Below are 16901 nucleotides of genomic sequence, written 5' to 3'. Positions count from 1 at the left end.
TATTTATCTACAATAGGTACAGTGGGTATCAGGATTTGGACAGGGAAGACTATTTTATTGGCAAGTGAGGTTAAACTACTCACTCTGAACACAGAATGTATTACTTTTAGATGGGAACATATGTGGTCCCCTAACACTCTAACAGGTGCTCAGTGTACTGGATTAGAAATCATATACTTTAGGCTACTCATCTCTACATGCAACCTCAAACAGAATAAATAAAATGCTGAGATGAAGAACAATCACATTAATTAACAGATTGCCTACTTTAAGCAGAGGCTGCCCACATAAAATCAATGCTGCACTCTATATATGGCACCCTTCTACTAAGATCTACTGCCAAATCAATTTGGCATTAAATCCATTGTTGAATTAAATCTATTGCTGAATGCCTCTTATTTATCATTATTTCAATGAACCCAAAGGGCAGCAGGAACTGTAGAGAAGCTCTTCTGAATCTCAAGTTCCTCCCGAACTTGGCAATAGTTTGGTTTCACTACTGCAAGGCACTGTGTATTCTGAGAACTCACATACAACTGTATATACACAATACTTCCATTTACATCCCTCGTATTTTGGGGAGACCAATCACTAAGATTTCCCTGAATGCGTACAGTATTTTTTCACCTTTGTACCTTCTTCATACTGCTATTTGCATGAAATATCTTCCCATCATGCCCATTCCTACCTGCTGAACTCTCACCACCCTCCCTTTAAGCTGATTTTTAAATTTCCTAACACAAAATATTCAAAATTATATATAGGAAAATGTGAAAACTTTTATTTCCTAGGTATTTAATTTCATTTCATCAAAATAGAATAGTTTATTCTTCTTTCTGCATTTATTAGCTGGAATTCTTTTTTAAAGAGCTACCTCTCCTGAACTATTTGGTTATCCTGAGGTACAGTTCTTAGAAGACAGGCAAGATAAATATTTGGTTGTCCAGTTTTGCCCAAAGGTGAACAATGAATTTTTAAAGTAACATTATGAACTCAAATATTTTAAATAATGGATGTGTTTCTATTTATTGCAGTCACTATTCTTTTGATTCTCTAATTGTTAATCTGTGGTAAGGAGTCCCTCCCAGTTGGCTACCATATCATGACCCCAATAGACCTTGACAGTTTGTTTTCTTCTACAGTTTCTATTCCAGATCGGCACTAAGCTAGTTTTCTAAGAAATTCTGATTCCTTTCAGAGAGAAACGAGATTTAGAGACCACAATCTAATCATTGCGCGCAAAGTAGCTCACCCTCCACCCAGTTACTCTCTCACACCACCCCCACTTATTCATAATCCTTATTATACTGTTACTGTCTGGTTTAAATATATTTTATCTGTTTACTGATTATAAACTCCATCAACTACGCATCTTATCCTTTTTTTTTTTAATCATGATGTCTCCAGGCTATAGCAAAGAAGCTAGCATTTAGTTGATGCCAATAACATATTCACTGATTGCACAAATAAATGCCACCTACATTATTCTATTTCAAATGCATAATGCCCAAACTCCTTTTGTGTTTTGCCATTCTGAGTTAGAAACGTCTAAATCAAGATTTCTCTGGTTCCTCACTTTTCCTCAGGGGAGAAAAAAAAAGTACTAGATTTCTAAGATTATGACCAGGTGGCTTTAATATAATAAATAAGTTCCTTTGTAAAATTACAGTCAAATTTGACCATTTCCACTATTGGAAGAAAACACACGTGTGGATACTCCAAAGCAATGAAAACCAGAAGTACCAGAAATTTATTCCATACCTAGAAGGCACTGCACATTAATTTGTGCAGGTTCAAATAAATGAAAAGAACTCATAATACGTGGACAGGAGTAAGAAGTGTAACATAAAATGGGAGGCAACACATGGTTACTACCAAGTAAGTGGCAATATGTGATGTAATCCCCAGAGGAAAAGATCACCTGATATTTTCTTAACAAATTACATCTAAATGATATGATAGCCGACTTATTCAGTTTAATGACTGCCAAAGTGGTTGCAGAACATTTCATACAGATCACGGGGTATATAATATGAGCCTCGGATTACGAGTAGGACTAAGAAGGCAGAATGACAGCACTCAAAATTTATATAAAACAAATGAACTTGACAAGCATTTCAACACATTTATTTCTCTTAACTCTGTTAGGCCTTGTTATAACCACAGAGAAAGTGGACATTCAAGACGATACATAATTCGCTTAAGATCATATAACTAGTTAGGTTTGAATAAGAATCCCTACTTATTCTAAATCTTTGCCAAAAAAAAAATCATTTTAGAGTGGATTTTATCTAATTCTTCAAAAAATTTCTGAAATTACTTTAGCTTTCTTTTTTTGTGCATTGTAAGTTACAATAGCAATTTCTGGAGCTCGGAACCACAAAGTGGAACTGTATTAAACTGAATGAGCCCTTTAGAGATGAGATGAGGGATTCATGAAATAGATAAACAGTGAGGTCTTTAGATGAAAGACTTTATTCAAGTTAGTTCACAGAGGCAGGAGTCATGATTTCTGTGTGCTCCATGCAGCTGTTCCAGATCTATTCTGTATGGGTGCTCAAGAAATACTCCATGGCCATTACAGGAAAGGTCTTAAATAACATTTCATGTCTCTGAAAGCATTCTATACTTAAATTAACTGGGTTCCCTTTTATGTTATACTTACAGCTACATCTTATGAATAAAAAATCTGTACACATAGAAAATAAAATGTAATTAAGTGACTAAGAAAAATCTACGGCTAGAAATTTTCTAAAAAGTGTTTTTTTTTTTTTAAATCATTCCCCCATGCCACAACATTATTCCCGTTTTAAAACTGGTGCACTAGACATATAATACTTATTTATATTTATCTGAGCACCACTGAGGGATCACATTGGTTTGATTTCCAATAAAGTTTACCCTGCAGCAGTGGTTTCCATAAAAACGTACTATCAATATACTCTTTGGAACATCCAATAACATCCCGTTCCAACTTTTTAAAAAGCTATCAGTGTCTGATGTAAGACTTGCTTTGTTTTACCTCTCAATAACACTTGTTATATTGCTCTAACAAGAGAAGCAACACAAAGAAAGCCACTGTTCAGCAGACACTGGGAAACGAACTGATGGCTTAACCTTTTGCCCATTTACAACAGCAAGCTGAGCAAGAGTGTGCTCCATGGCTCAACACAGGTTATTCTGTACCCGTGCCACCCCTTTAACGTACAGAGAAACTAATATTTAAATTTTACTAAGGGTTTGCCATCAGATGGCTCTTCAAAATTATAGGACACCATTTATTTTTTTAAGATTTTATTTATTCATTTGAGAGAGAGAGAGTGCATGAACGGGAGGAGGGGCAGAGGGCGAGGGACAAGCAGACTCCACACCCCCCCACCCCTGCCAAAAGAGGAAGCCTTACATGGGGCTTGATCCCAGGACCCCGAGATCATGACCTGAGCTGAAGTCAGATGCTTAACCGACTAAGCCACCCAGGTGCCCCAGACACCATGTTATCTATATACTATACACCTTTTTGTTGTGAAATTCCCAAGATTATGCAAATGACTTTAAAAAATTAACAAGTCCATTGCATAAGCAGGATAGTTCTCAAACTGACGTAAATTATACCATAATTGTCTTTACTATTCTTAAATTATTTTAATAGTAATGGAGAACTTCACACCTACCCTTAAGGAAAGTTTTGAAATATTTTTCATTGTTTTCTGTGGTACATAATTGTAGTCAGCATTAAATTGATCAGCATATTATTTTAAAGTACATAATAAACATAATATTATTAAACTCATATAATGTATTAAACACTAAATATATATTTTTATCCTTTTCCTTTTATCAAAAATGAAGATTTTGTTTAAATTAATTACACAAGAAAACAAGATTTTTAAAAAATATTTTATTTATTTGGGAGAGAGCGAGAACACAAGCAAAGGAGAGAGGCAGAGGGAGAGGGAGAAGCAGACTCCCCACTGAGCAGGAGCCCTATGTGAGGCTCAATCCCACAACCCTGGGATCATGACCTAAGCCGAAGGCAGATGCTTAACCGACTGAGCCACCCAAGTGCCCCAAGAAAAACAAGATCTAATGACATTTTAAATGACTTATCCTATCTGATTTGAGAACCAAATAATACTAAAAAAAAGAAATTTAATATTCATTCTTGATTAAAAACTCTCAAGAAACTACAATCAGAAGTATATGAAAAATGCCGAGTATCTCTTGTCATTATGGAAATGCAGATTAAAACTACAAGATACCACTACATACCTATTAGAATAGCTAAAATTTTAAAAACTACAGTATCAAATGTTAGTAAGGATGCAGAACACCACGATACTCCTTCACTGCAGGTAAGAATGCAAAATGGTACATCTCTTTGAAAGACAGTTTGGAAATTTCTTGTAAGGTTAAACACAGACTTCCCATATGACGCCTAGATATTTAGCCAACCAATTTGAAAATTCATGTTCACATGAAACCCTGCACACAAATGTTTCTAGCAGCTTTACTCATGAAATGAATAAATGATGTCCTTCAACAGGTGAATGGTTAAACAAACTATGGTACATCTTACAATGCAGTACCATTCAGTAATAAAAACCATTCATTCATAGAACACTAGCGAAATTAAAAAAAAAAAAAATGTAGGTTGGTCTCTGTTCCTGGCTCCTGACACCAAGCTCATAAAACTCAGAATTTCTGGGGTGATAGCAGTGTCTTTTGTTCCAATCAGGTGACTGTTGGTGGCCTACTGGATGGGGCGTGGTTACCAGAAAAACCAAGTCATGTTTTTGGAATTTTCTGCCTTAGTTCCCATTCCCCAGAGAGGAGAAAGGGGCTGGAAATGGAGTTAATAATCAATCATGCCTATTTGATAGAGTCTCCATAAAAATTCCAATTGTAAACAGTCTGAAGAGCTTCTGGTATGAAGGTATTGGCAGAGTGGTATACCCAGAGAGGGCAAAGAAGCCCCACACTCCTTCCCATATACTTCGTCCTATGCATCTCTTCCAGCTTGCAATTTCTGAGTTATATTCCCATTAGAAGACTATTGTAAGAAAGGATTCTGGGAAGATGGTGGACTACGAAGCAGCAGCAATCTGTCTTCCAACCCAGACAACAGACTCAATGGCAGAATCTGTCTCATGTAACTATTCTGGAACCCTTAAGTCTTTTCTATTTTTAAAATTAAATTTAATTTACATTCAATTAATTAACATATAGTGTATTATTAGTTTCAGAGGTAGGGTTCAGTGACTCATCAGTTGCATATAACACCCAGCGCTCATTACATCACATGCCTTCCTTAATGCCCGTAACCCAGCTACCCCATCCCCACCCTCTTTCGCTCCAGCAACCTTCAGTTTGTTTCCTATGGTTAAGAGTCTCTTTTGGTTTGTCTCCCTCTCTGATTTCATCTTGTGTAATTTTCCCACCCTTCCTCTACGCTCCTCTGTTTGGTTTCTTAAATTTCACATATGAGTGAAATCATATGATAATTAGCTTTCTCTGATTGACTTATTTCACTTAGTATAATACCCTCTAGTTCCATCCACATAGTTGCAAATGGCAAGATTTCATTTTTTTGACAGCTGAGTAATATTCCATTGTATATATACACCTTTTTTAAAAATTTTTTTTATTATGTTAGTCATCATACAGTGCATCATTAGTTTTTGATGTAGTGTTCCATGATTCATTGTTTGCGTATAACACCCAGTGCTCCATGCAATACGTGCCCTCCTTAATACCCATCACCGGCCTATCCCAATCCCCCACACCCTCCCTCCCCTCTGAAGCCCTCAGTTTGTTTCCCAGAGTCCACAGTCTCTCGTACACCACATCTTCTTTATCCATTCATCTGTCGATGGACATCTGGGCTCTTTCCATAGTTTGGCTACTGTGGACACTGCTGCTATAAACATTGGGGTGCAGGTGCCCCTTTGGATCACTACATTTGTATATTTCGGGTGAATACCTAGTAGTGCAATTGCTGGGTTGCTGGGTAGCTCTATTTTCAACTTTTTGAGGACCCTTCATACTGTTTTCCAGAGTGGCTGCACCAGCTTGCATTCCCACCAGCCATGTAAGAGGGTTCTCCTTTCTCTGCATCCTTGCCAACACCTGTCATTTCCTGACTTGTTAATTTTAGCCATTCTGATGGGTGTAAGGTGGTATCTCACGGAGATGGTATCTCACTGTGATTCTGATTTGTATTTCCCTGATGCCAAGTGATGTTGAGCATTTTTTCATGTGTCTGTTGGCCATTTGTATGTCTGGAACTCAAAAGTCTTTTCAAGGGTTACAACTTCCAGGGGACAGCTTGGACGTTAAATGAAATAAATTTCAGCCAATTCCTGTACTTAGTTCAGTAGTAGTTACCTCTTACCTCCCAGCTGGTGGGCAGACAGCCATACACTTATTCCTGAAATAGCCTGCAGAAGATAGGGTGGACAGTAAGGGCCCTGTAATCCAAAAGTCATGAATCTGTGCTCTGATTACCAATTGCTGCTTCTGATCAAGGAGGTGGAGACAAAGAGGCACCAACACAGAGGTGGGCAGCCATTGTTGCATACCTATCCCCAACTGAAGGAAAGTCAGCGCCTAAGAAACTTTTAAGACACCATTCAAGTGGACCAACATACATACTGTGGGAGTCCTAGATGAAGAAAAGAGAGAAGAAGAGACAGACAGAAATAATGGCCAAAAACTTCCCAAATTTGACAAAAGACATGAATATAAACAGTCAAGAAACTTAACAAATTCCAAATAGGATGAACTCAGAGACCCACACTGAGACACATTATAATCAAACTGTCAAAAGCTAAAAGCAAACAGAGAATCTTGAAAGCAGGAGGAAGCAAATCACTACATACAAAAGGATCTTCAATAAGATTTTCAGCAGATTTCTCAAAAGAAATTTGGAAGGACAGAAGACAAGTGATTCATATATTCAAAGTGTTAAAAGGGAAAAAAAAAACCCTGTCAACCAAAAATATCATATCCAGTAAAACGGTCTTTAAAAGAGAGGAAGAAATTAAGACATTACCAGGTAAACAAAAGCTGAGGTAGTTTGTGATCATTAGACCCACTCTGCAAGAAATGTTCAAGGAATTCCTGCAGGTGAGAAGAAAGAACACTAGACAATAGCTCGAAGCTATAAGAAGAAATAAAGATCTCACTAAAGGTAAATATATGGGCAATTATAAAAGATAGTATTAACATAACAGTGGTTTGTAAATTTACTTTTTGTTTTCTATATGATTTGAGACTAATACTTTTTTAAAAAATTGTTAGTCTTGGGGTGCCTGGGTGGCTCAGTCAGTTAGGCTTCTGCCTTTGGCTCAGGTCATCATCCCAGGGTCCTGGGATCAAGCCCTGAGTCGGGCTCCCTGCTCAGCAAGGAGCCTGCTTCTCCCTCTCCCCCTGCTTGTGCTCTTTCTTGTTCTCTCTCACATGCTCTCTCAAATTTAAAAAATCTTTTAAAAAATAAAAATATTAAAAAATAAAAAAACTGTGAGTCTTTAAAAGCTAATATTACTGTAATTTTGATTTTTACATAATTTAAGAGACTAGTGTATTAAAAAAATTTTGGTTTATGTTTTTGGACACACAATGTACAAAGATGTAATTCTGTGACACCAATAAATGAAAAAAGTGGGGACAGAGCTGTAAAGGAGCAAAGTTTTTGTATGTTTCTGAAGTTAAGCTGGTATAAATTCAAATTAGAGCATTATAACTTTAGAATGTTCAATGTAACCACAAAGTAAGTACCTACTTATCAGTAATTACTTTAAATGTAAATGGATTAAACTCTCCAATCAGAAGACAGAGTCGCGGGGTGGGGGACAGCACTTGGGTGGCTCAGCTGGTTAAGTGTCCAACTCTTGATTTCAGCTCAGGTCATGACCTCAGGGTCATGAGATTGAGCCCTGAATGGGGCTTCACAGTGGGCAAGGAGCCTGCTTGAGATTCTCTCCCTCTCCTCTCCCCTCCCCTGTGCATGAGGAAGCTCTCTCTCTCTCACACTCTGTCTCTCAAAAAAAGAAGATCTTCCAATGTCTTTCTTTTACCTAATTCAGACTAAAAGCATCATTACTATCATAGCACTTAAAATAGAATCATAAAAACACATTTAAAAAGATGTTTCCTTGGAAAGTTACAGTTCTAATAATAATTGGGATTTACCATCTTAAGCTAATTTACTGTGTTTACACAAAATTCATAATGTTGCCTTTAGTATACATAAGAGATAAAAGCCATCTGCCTGAAATATGCTTAGTTCTCCACATAATGTTGCTATTATGACAATTTCATAAAAGAAAGTATATGCATAAATCCTGCTCGATTTAAACAGAGTGGACATATTAAAAGTCCAGTTCATATAATGCTGTTGCCAATATAAGAAGATAACTTGAAAGTTTGCTTAATAAAAGGTATCTCCCCTTTAAGAGGCACAAGTCCAAATCTACCTGATATTAAATATTAAATGCCAGTTATTTAATCATTTCCATGTTTACTTCAACCATTTTCTTCCCTCCAGTCTTGTTTTTCCTATAGAATTCCTTCATTTATTTCCAAAGCAATTTATATGCAAACTTTAATCAAGAGAAAATCCTACTGACTGAAAGGCACTAACTTAGGTTACCTCTAATATTTCAATAGTTTTTATTTCACTTTCCATTTTCAGTAGACAGTTTAACTAAGAAATGATGGCTATACTTTTATGAATGTTTTTTCTTTCCCCCACATTTTGTAAATTTTTCTTTCCAAATTTCTGGGAACTATTAGTAAGAAAAGCAATATATTTCACTGTGTATTACAGTCATCTTCCAATAAAGATTAAAATTTGTTGGCAAATAACAAATTTGAGGGAGTTTATTTTGTAATATTTAAAACATTATCAATTGGAAAACAAATTATGGTTTATAGATTTTTAGAGCAAAATATATATAATTTTGGTTTACTGACATCATTAGAATCACTAAATATTGTTTAAATTGTTAAGTTTTTCAATTTTTTAATAAAAGTTTTATTTCATTAGCAGATACGTATTTGTAAGCCTCTCTGATATGAAGGTTTTTACTGGGGGGGGGGGAACAAATTGGTTGCTGTTGTTTTTAAACAATAAGAAAATTGTTCTATTAGTCAGCATGATTGAACTGCCTACTTGATCTCAAAGACAGCTGGAAAAGCAGTTCCTCCTTCAGCGCAGAAGCTGGAATGTATCAAATCAGCAAGCAAATAATAACTTCATGTACTTGACCCTTACTGATCTCAAATTAGAGAGGGAAAATCCAGAAGAAATGGCCAAGTGTAACTGAAGAAGATATGTGACTGAACATAAAGGCCAGTAAGAGCCATTCTTCACTTGCCTTGTTAGATGGAGAACATACAACTAATCATTAGGACTAATATTTGAGTGCTTACTATGTGCCAGATGCTTCACATTTACTAACTAACATTTAAAACCACTGCCTTATGCAGTAGACACAACAGAAATTTTAAAAGGCTAAGTAATTTTTATAAGATCACCTAGCTAGTTAAGCCTGGGTTCAAATGCAGGTCTTATTTCAAAGTTTCAAACACTTTCTGACCACTCAATCCATTCTGCTATAAACATACACTATATATCTTGGCTAAGGGTTGCCTAAAAGTTCTTTAAAAAAACAGGGCTATAAAAAATCTAACATAGTTCAGTCTTTGCTCAGTAACTGCTGAACTGAATCATTACCCATTTTGGTGAACAATTATACATACACATTTTTAAATTAAGAGAGTTTATTTTTTAGAGCAGTTTTAGGTTACAGAGAAAATGAACAGAAAGTACAGGGTTTCCATATGCCCTCTGACTGCACAGATTACCCTAATATTCACATCTTGCCTTAGTGTGATATATTTGTTACAAGTGATGAAACAACACCGATACATTAAAATCCACAGTTTACATCAGGAGTCAATATTTGTGTTGTACAGTTCTATGGGTTTTGCCAAATGCACAATGTCATGTACCCACCACTGCATTCTCAAAATAAACCCTAAAACTCCCCTGGCTCTACCTGTTCATCCTCCCTTCATTCCCCTCCCTCCCAACCCTAGGCAAATACTTACCATTTTACTGTCTCCATAGTTTTTTACCTTTTCCAGGATGTCATATATTTGGAATCATACAGTATTGCAGCCACTTTCAGGTTGGCTTTGTTTACCTGACAATATTCATTTAAGGTTCCTCCACGTCTTTTAGTGGCTTAAGGTTCAGTTCTTTTTATCACTGAATAATATTCCATTTTCTGGAAACACCACGGTTTATTAATCCACTCACCTACTGAAGGACATCTTGATTGCTTCCAGGTTTGACCAATTATGAACACAGCTGCTATAGATATTCATACACAGGTTTTTGTGTGAACTTAAGTTTTGAACACATGTGGTCAAATACCAAGGTGTCCGATTGCTTGACTGTATGATAGGCTGTGTTTAACCTCCAAAAGTGGCTGTACCATTCTGCGTTACTACTAGCACGAATTTTGAAAGTTCCTGTTGCTCCACATCCTAGCCAGCATTGGGTGTTGTCAGTGTTTGGATTTTAGTCATTCAAACAAGTGTATGTAGTGGTATCTCACTGGCAATTCCCTAATGACATATGATGCTAAGCATTTTTATATGCTTATTTGCTAACTGCCTGTCTTGTGGAGGTGTCTGTGCAGGTCTTTTGCCTACTTTTTAATTGGGTTATTTGTTTACTTATTATTGAGTTTTAAGATTTCTTTGTATAATCTGGATTCAAGTCCTTTATCAGATACATGTTTTGCAAATATTTTCTCCCAGTCCCTGGCTTATCTTTTCATTTTCTTAACAGTGTCTTTCATAGAGAAGTTCTTAATTTAATACCTATTTTTTTTTGCTTGAGAGATTTTTTCTTAATAATATTTTTTTTTATATTATGTTAGTCACCATACAGTACATCCCTAGTTTTTGATGTAAAGATCCATGATTCATTACTTGCGTATAACACCCAGTGCACCATGCAATACGTGCCCTCCTTAATACCCATCATTTTTAACATTGAGTTCTCATTAAGGTTAAGGTCTTCAGGCTTTAGGAATCAGATCAGTGAAAAATATCTAAGCCTTGAAGGTTAATTCTAATAACGGATTAAGTATGAAATTATCCCTAGGTGTGTTTCACTTTAATGCAGTGAATTGATGGTGAAAATTACGTAAAATCTAAATTTTGTGAATAAACAGAACTCTGAACTAAACTCTTCATAAAATAGAAAATTTTTATGCAAATCATTGTTTTGTAATTTTGCTGTTTTGAAAGTTTCAGTCGCTATAGTGTTCCCTTAAAATATGGATAATGCATGACATCCTATTCTACATAAATAATTTCTCATTCTTAATGCTTCTAACAATACCAGCAAAGAAAACAATTTTCGCAAATTCAATTCAGTAAGTCTTTGTTACTTTGTTACAAAGTTACAGGTTATCTTGTTTTTGAATAGTCCTTTATCAATAAAAGGGTATATTACAGTTATATAAAAAGTGCTATGGGGTAACAGCAAAAACTGCTGAACAGATCTGAGAGAGAGAACAAGGAGAGCTAGGGTAAGTTTCCCAGTAAAAGTGATCATTTGAGCTGGGCCTTGAGTGAAGAAGTATAAAGGATTTCGCACTGACCAAACAGAGAGGAAAGGATATGCATGAACGAATATATCAAGCATAAAAGAAGGAAGGGAACAAGGAGTCAGATAACACTGGGTTTAAATCCTGGTTCCATTACTTTCTAGTAGTCAATGCTAAACAAGTTATATCTCTTCTCTAACAGTTATTTTCCTTATCTTTAAACCAGAAGTAAATTCATATCTTATAGGAAATGTAAAATTTAGGTAAAGTTGCTTTTAATAAGCATTCAATAAATATTAAATAACCCTTTGACATTTAAAGGAGAGAGCCATAATCAGATCTTTACTTGAGAATGATGACCATGGTGCTGATGTGGAAGACACATAAAGAGAAAGAGGAAGCAGGGTGATCTAATCAGGAAGCTATTGTATTTGGTCTCAGCAGTAGAAAGAGGAAAAAAAAAACTGACTAGTAATAGGTGCTCTAAAACAGAAGTGACAACCTGGAACTAATCAGATATAGGAAGAGGGAAGAAACCGTAATCGAGATTGACTAAGTATACTTATGAATTTCTTGCTTAATGTTGATCATATATTAAAAATCTAAAAGCTACTTGGCTACTATCAAAACAACAAAACAAAGCAGAAAATAAGTGTTCATGAGGATGTAGAGAAATTAGAACCCTTGTGCACTACAAAATAGAGAATGTAAAATGGTATAGCCACTACGGAAAACAGTATAGAGGTTCCTTAAGAAATTAAACGTAGATGGGGTGCCTGGGTGGCTTCCAACTCTTGATTTCAGGTCAGGTCATGATCTCAGGGTTGTGAGATGAAGCCCTGCATTGGACTCTCTGCTCAGCGGGGAGTCTGCCTGAGATTCTCTCTCCCCCCTGCCCCTCCCCCACTCACTCACATTCTCTCTCTTAAAATAAATAAATCTTAAAAAAAAAATTAAACATAGAATTACCATATGACCCAGCAATTCCAATTCTGGGTATATACTCAAATCAACTGAAGGCAGGGGCTCAAAAAGATATTTATATATCCATATTCGTAGCAGCATTATTTACAATAGCCAAAAGGTGCAAGCAACCCAAATGTCCATCAACGGATAAACAAAACGTGGTACACAGATACAATGGAATATTCTTCAGCCTTAAAAAGGAAGGAAATTCTGCCACATTCTACTACATGAATGAACCTTGAGCACATTATGATAAGTGAAATAAGCTGGTCATCAAATGATAAATGCTGTAAGATTCCACTAGTATGAGACCAAATTCATACAGAAAGAAAGTATAATGGTGGGTTCCAGGGGCTGGTAGGAAGGGGGAATGGGTACTTGTTCACAAGATAAAAAAAGTTCCGGAGATTGATCGTACAACAATGTGAATATACTTAACACTACTACCCTGTACATTTAAAAATAGTTAAGATGGTAAGTTTTCTGTTTCGCGTACTTTAACACAATTAAAAATGATTGTAAAAATTTTTTTTAATCTAGTAACACCACACACAAACTAAGGACAGTCTGAGATTTTCTTTCTATAAAGGATCAGTTTAGTTTTTCACCCAATTTCATGTATGGCATTCACTAAAATCTCTCACAGTTGCCTCCTCCAATCAAGGACAGCAACACATAATTTAACACACACACACACACACACACACACACACACACACACACTAAGCTGTCATTTTGGTAGCTTTGTTTTAGGATTTATAACGTCATGGGTGTGTGAGTGATCACAGTGAATATCTTGGCAAAAGACAAGATATCTGCTGGACAGTCCGCACTTCTGCGAAGTACTGGAACAGACTGCAAGAGTAGGTATAAGAAAAAGTCCTGTCCTGTCTTCTAAGAGCTGATTCAATAGAGATTACCGTCAATGAAACAAATAACACTTGTAAATACAATTTACTAAACTCAATTTAGTATACATAAATACACCCAAATAAGTGAGTATATGGTTTTACACCAAACAGGAAAAGCAAAAGGAAGGATTATACATGTCTCCAGAGCCCTAAACACAAAGTAACATTCAAGAATGTCACAATTTCCTGGCATTATAAAGCCTCTTACACATCTCTCAATTAGAAGTAACCTAAAGCAGTGTAACTAGAAGATGCTATTAACTGTTAAGGGACTAGTCTTCTACTTTGTCCCAGTCTGGGGGAAAAAACACTTCTGAAAGATAATTATGACCTAATCTTATTTATGTCTCTTTCATTATGTGCTCCACTCCCTAAGCATCATCCTGATGACCTTAACTTTTTAAAGTCAGTGGTAAATCCTTTAATCTATTTACAAATCTTACCAGAGATACAAATCAATCCACATAATGAACAAAGAAAAAGATATAGTATTAACATTCACAGGAGGTGTTACTTTTACAAAATATTTTTAACTGTATTATATTATCTGATCTTTACTAAAACCGAATGTAGTACATATTTTATTAGAATCTGATCAATAAGGGATTGTACAAAAAAGTTAAGTGACTTAGACACCTAGAAAGCAACACTGCCTATACCCAGAACTCCTACCCATGTCTTCTAAGACTAGTCCTCACTTTATTCTATTCTGCCTCATTTTAGGAACTAATGTAGCATAGGTAACCAACACATATCAGGCAAGAGCCGGCACAACAGCCTTTTCTGCCACAGAAAGCATATTCATTACTTACCCGGCACTGTGCTAGATGCCGGGGAAATAACAGCAAACATTACAGATAACACCAATGCCCTTATGGTGCTTATATTCTTCCAGGGATGGATTAAATGAGTTAATATTCATCGAGAGGAAATTGGTTAATTAAATTATGGTAATCAACACTCTGCAATGTTATGCAATTATTAAAAATGTTCTATATGGATGATCTCAAATACTTTTTTTTTTTTTTTAAGATTTTATTTATTTATTTGACAGAGAGACAGCCAGCAAGAGAGGGAACACAAGCAGGGGGAGTGGGAGAGGAAGAAGCAGGCTCATAGCGGAGGAGCCTGATGTGGGGCTCGATCCCATAACGCCAGGATCACGCCCTGAGTCGAAGGCAGACGCTTAACCGCTGTGCCACCCAGGCACCCCGGATGATCTCAAATACTCAATGAAAATTTAATGAAAATGCAAGTTGCAGAGAAATATGAATACTGTCATCCTATTTTTGTTGAAAAAAAACCCCAATATATGTAAGCACATACGGTCTAGAATACATGTGAAGTTGGAAATGGGATTGAAAGGTATGAGCTTTTCCCTGTACCACTGAATGGTTCAATATTTTTAAAGCAAATATTCATTACTTTTATAACTGGAAAAAAAACAAAAGAAAGAAAGAAAAACCCAAGAAATCACCATTTGGTACAGGCGTTTCAAAAGGAAACTGGGGGGGGGGGGGCGCCTGGGTGGCGCAGTCGTTAAGCTTCTGCCTTCGGCTCAGGGCGTGATCCTGGCGTTATGGGATCGAGCCCCACATCAGGCTCCTCAGCTATGAGCCTGCTTCTTCCTCTCTCACTCCCCCTGCTTGTGTTCCCTCTCTCGCTGGCTGTCTCTGTCAACTAAATAAATAAAAATCTTTAAAAAAAAAAAAAGGGGAAACTGGGAACATAAAGCAGAGAGATCATACTTAGAGTCAGGAAAGGCTTCACAAAGGAAATGAAACTTGAAGTCTAAAAAAGAGCTTGTAAAGAGAAGTGGGGGTCAAGCAGAAACATAGCACCTTCAGGGAAGTAGAACTTCAGTATGGAAGTATGGATAGAATAGAGATTGCAAGAGAGAGAATGGCGTTAAGGTGAGGCTGGGTAAGTAGTAAGCAAGGGCCAAATCACACAAGGAGTTTAAAGTGTGTACTATAGCAAGGCAATAGGAAGCCACCATTTTAAGCAGAGGTGACATGATCAGATTGAAAACACTGTGTTCAAAGATGATAGACACCGGACATAAAGCCTTGAGAAATGTTTATGAGGCAGGTTTTAGTGGAAACAATTCTAAAATTACGGACCAAACAATGTTAGCGTTAAAGAAATTTATCATGTGGTCATTACACATAGAAATAATGGGAATTTAAGAGACAGTTTTAATACTAGCAAATATGTCTTTTAAAAAAAGAGTTGTTTTCCTTCTAAAGTTTTCTTTAATTACATTTAGAGATATCTTAAAGCTGAATTTTTCAAAAAGCCTTTTAAGACAAGTGCTTATAACTATTTCAAAACATGAAGCTAGAAACTTTCAAGTAGGTTGTCTAATTCAACTCTGGTAGCATGCAAAAATGCAAACATTACTATTTCCCACAGAAGCAATTTCCAGCTGTCTAAAAGTACAACATAAGTGATTACTCACTAGAAACTGTTACTAGTGTTAAAATCAGGTACCAGAAGCTGAGCTTGTAATAATAAAATAAAGATCAAAGTTCCCCTCTCCTGAAAATATCTCGTGAGGAACCACGTCAATAAAACATAATATCCCAGTCCTCAGCAAATTAAACTACTTAGTTAAAAAAAAAAATGTCAACCCTTTTGATACTACATACCCTACATTGCTCAAATTAAAGAAAACTTATTAGAAAAAAAGCAACTCTTTTTTTTAAAGATTTTATTTTCAAGTAATCTCTATACCCAATGTGGGACTTGAACTCACAACCCCAAGATGAAGAGTCGCAAGCTCCACTGACGAAGCCAGCCAGCTGCACCCAAAAAAGCAACTTTGAAAAAAAAAAAGGCCATGTATTTGCTAATAATATTTAAATTGTCTCTTGAATTTCCAAATTTCTATGTGCAATGGTTACATGATAAATAAGATTTCTTGAAACAACTAATATTATTGAATGATTCTTTATCATACCCATTGTTCATCATCACGTTTAACCTCACAGTCATACCATCAGATAGGTAAACATGCTAGTTTTTAACTGGAAGGGGAAACTTACCAAAGCTTGTTAGTTTGATGACTTATCTAAGGATAAGTACAACTAATACATGGCAAAGGCAATACTCAAAAACTTTATATAGATTATTTCATTTACTGAGTATCAGGTGAATTGTGACAAAGAACTTCTAAATAGCAAGAGAATAAATTATAGAAGAACTAAAAATCAAAACAACAAAAACAGTCAATCTGCAAATCAGTAACTTAACTGAAAATCCTCTGGGTGCAAAGTGCCACCAGAACCGTTAAAGCAAATTAAAGAGGTCACGCTACCTAAACAGACATTTTCCCAAAGAAGACATACAGATAGCCCATGGATGTAGGAAAGGATGCTCAGCATTCGTAATCATC

At 36.1% G+C, this 16901-nt stretch overlaps 1 protein-coding gene across 3 annotated transcripts in view; it reads right to left on the bottom strand.

The window, feature by feature from the left end:
* The window catches only part of FCHSD2 (FCH and double SH3 domains 2), a 266732-nt gene that overhangs the window by 138685 nt on the left and 111146 nt on the right, over positions 1-16901 (bottom strand). The gene's annotated exons all lie outside the window — the stretch shown is intronic.

Source organism: Ursus arctos, unplaced genomic scaffold (assembly GCF_023065955.2).
Source record: "Ursus arctos isolate Adak ecotype North America unplaced genomic scaffold, UrsArc2.0 scaffold_22, whole genome shotgun sequence".
Taxonomy (NCBI): domain Eukaryota; kingdom Metazoa; phylum Chordata; class Mammalia; order Carnivora; family Ursidae; genus Ursus; species Ursus arctos.
This window is presented reverse-complemented; position numbering and strand designations above follow the sequence as displayed.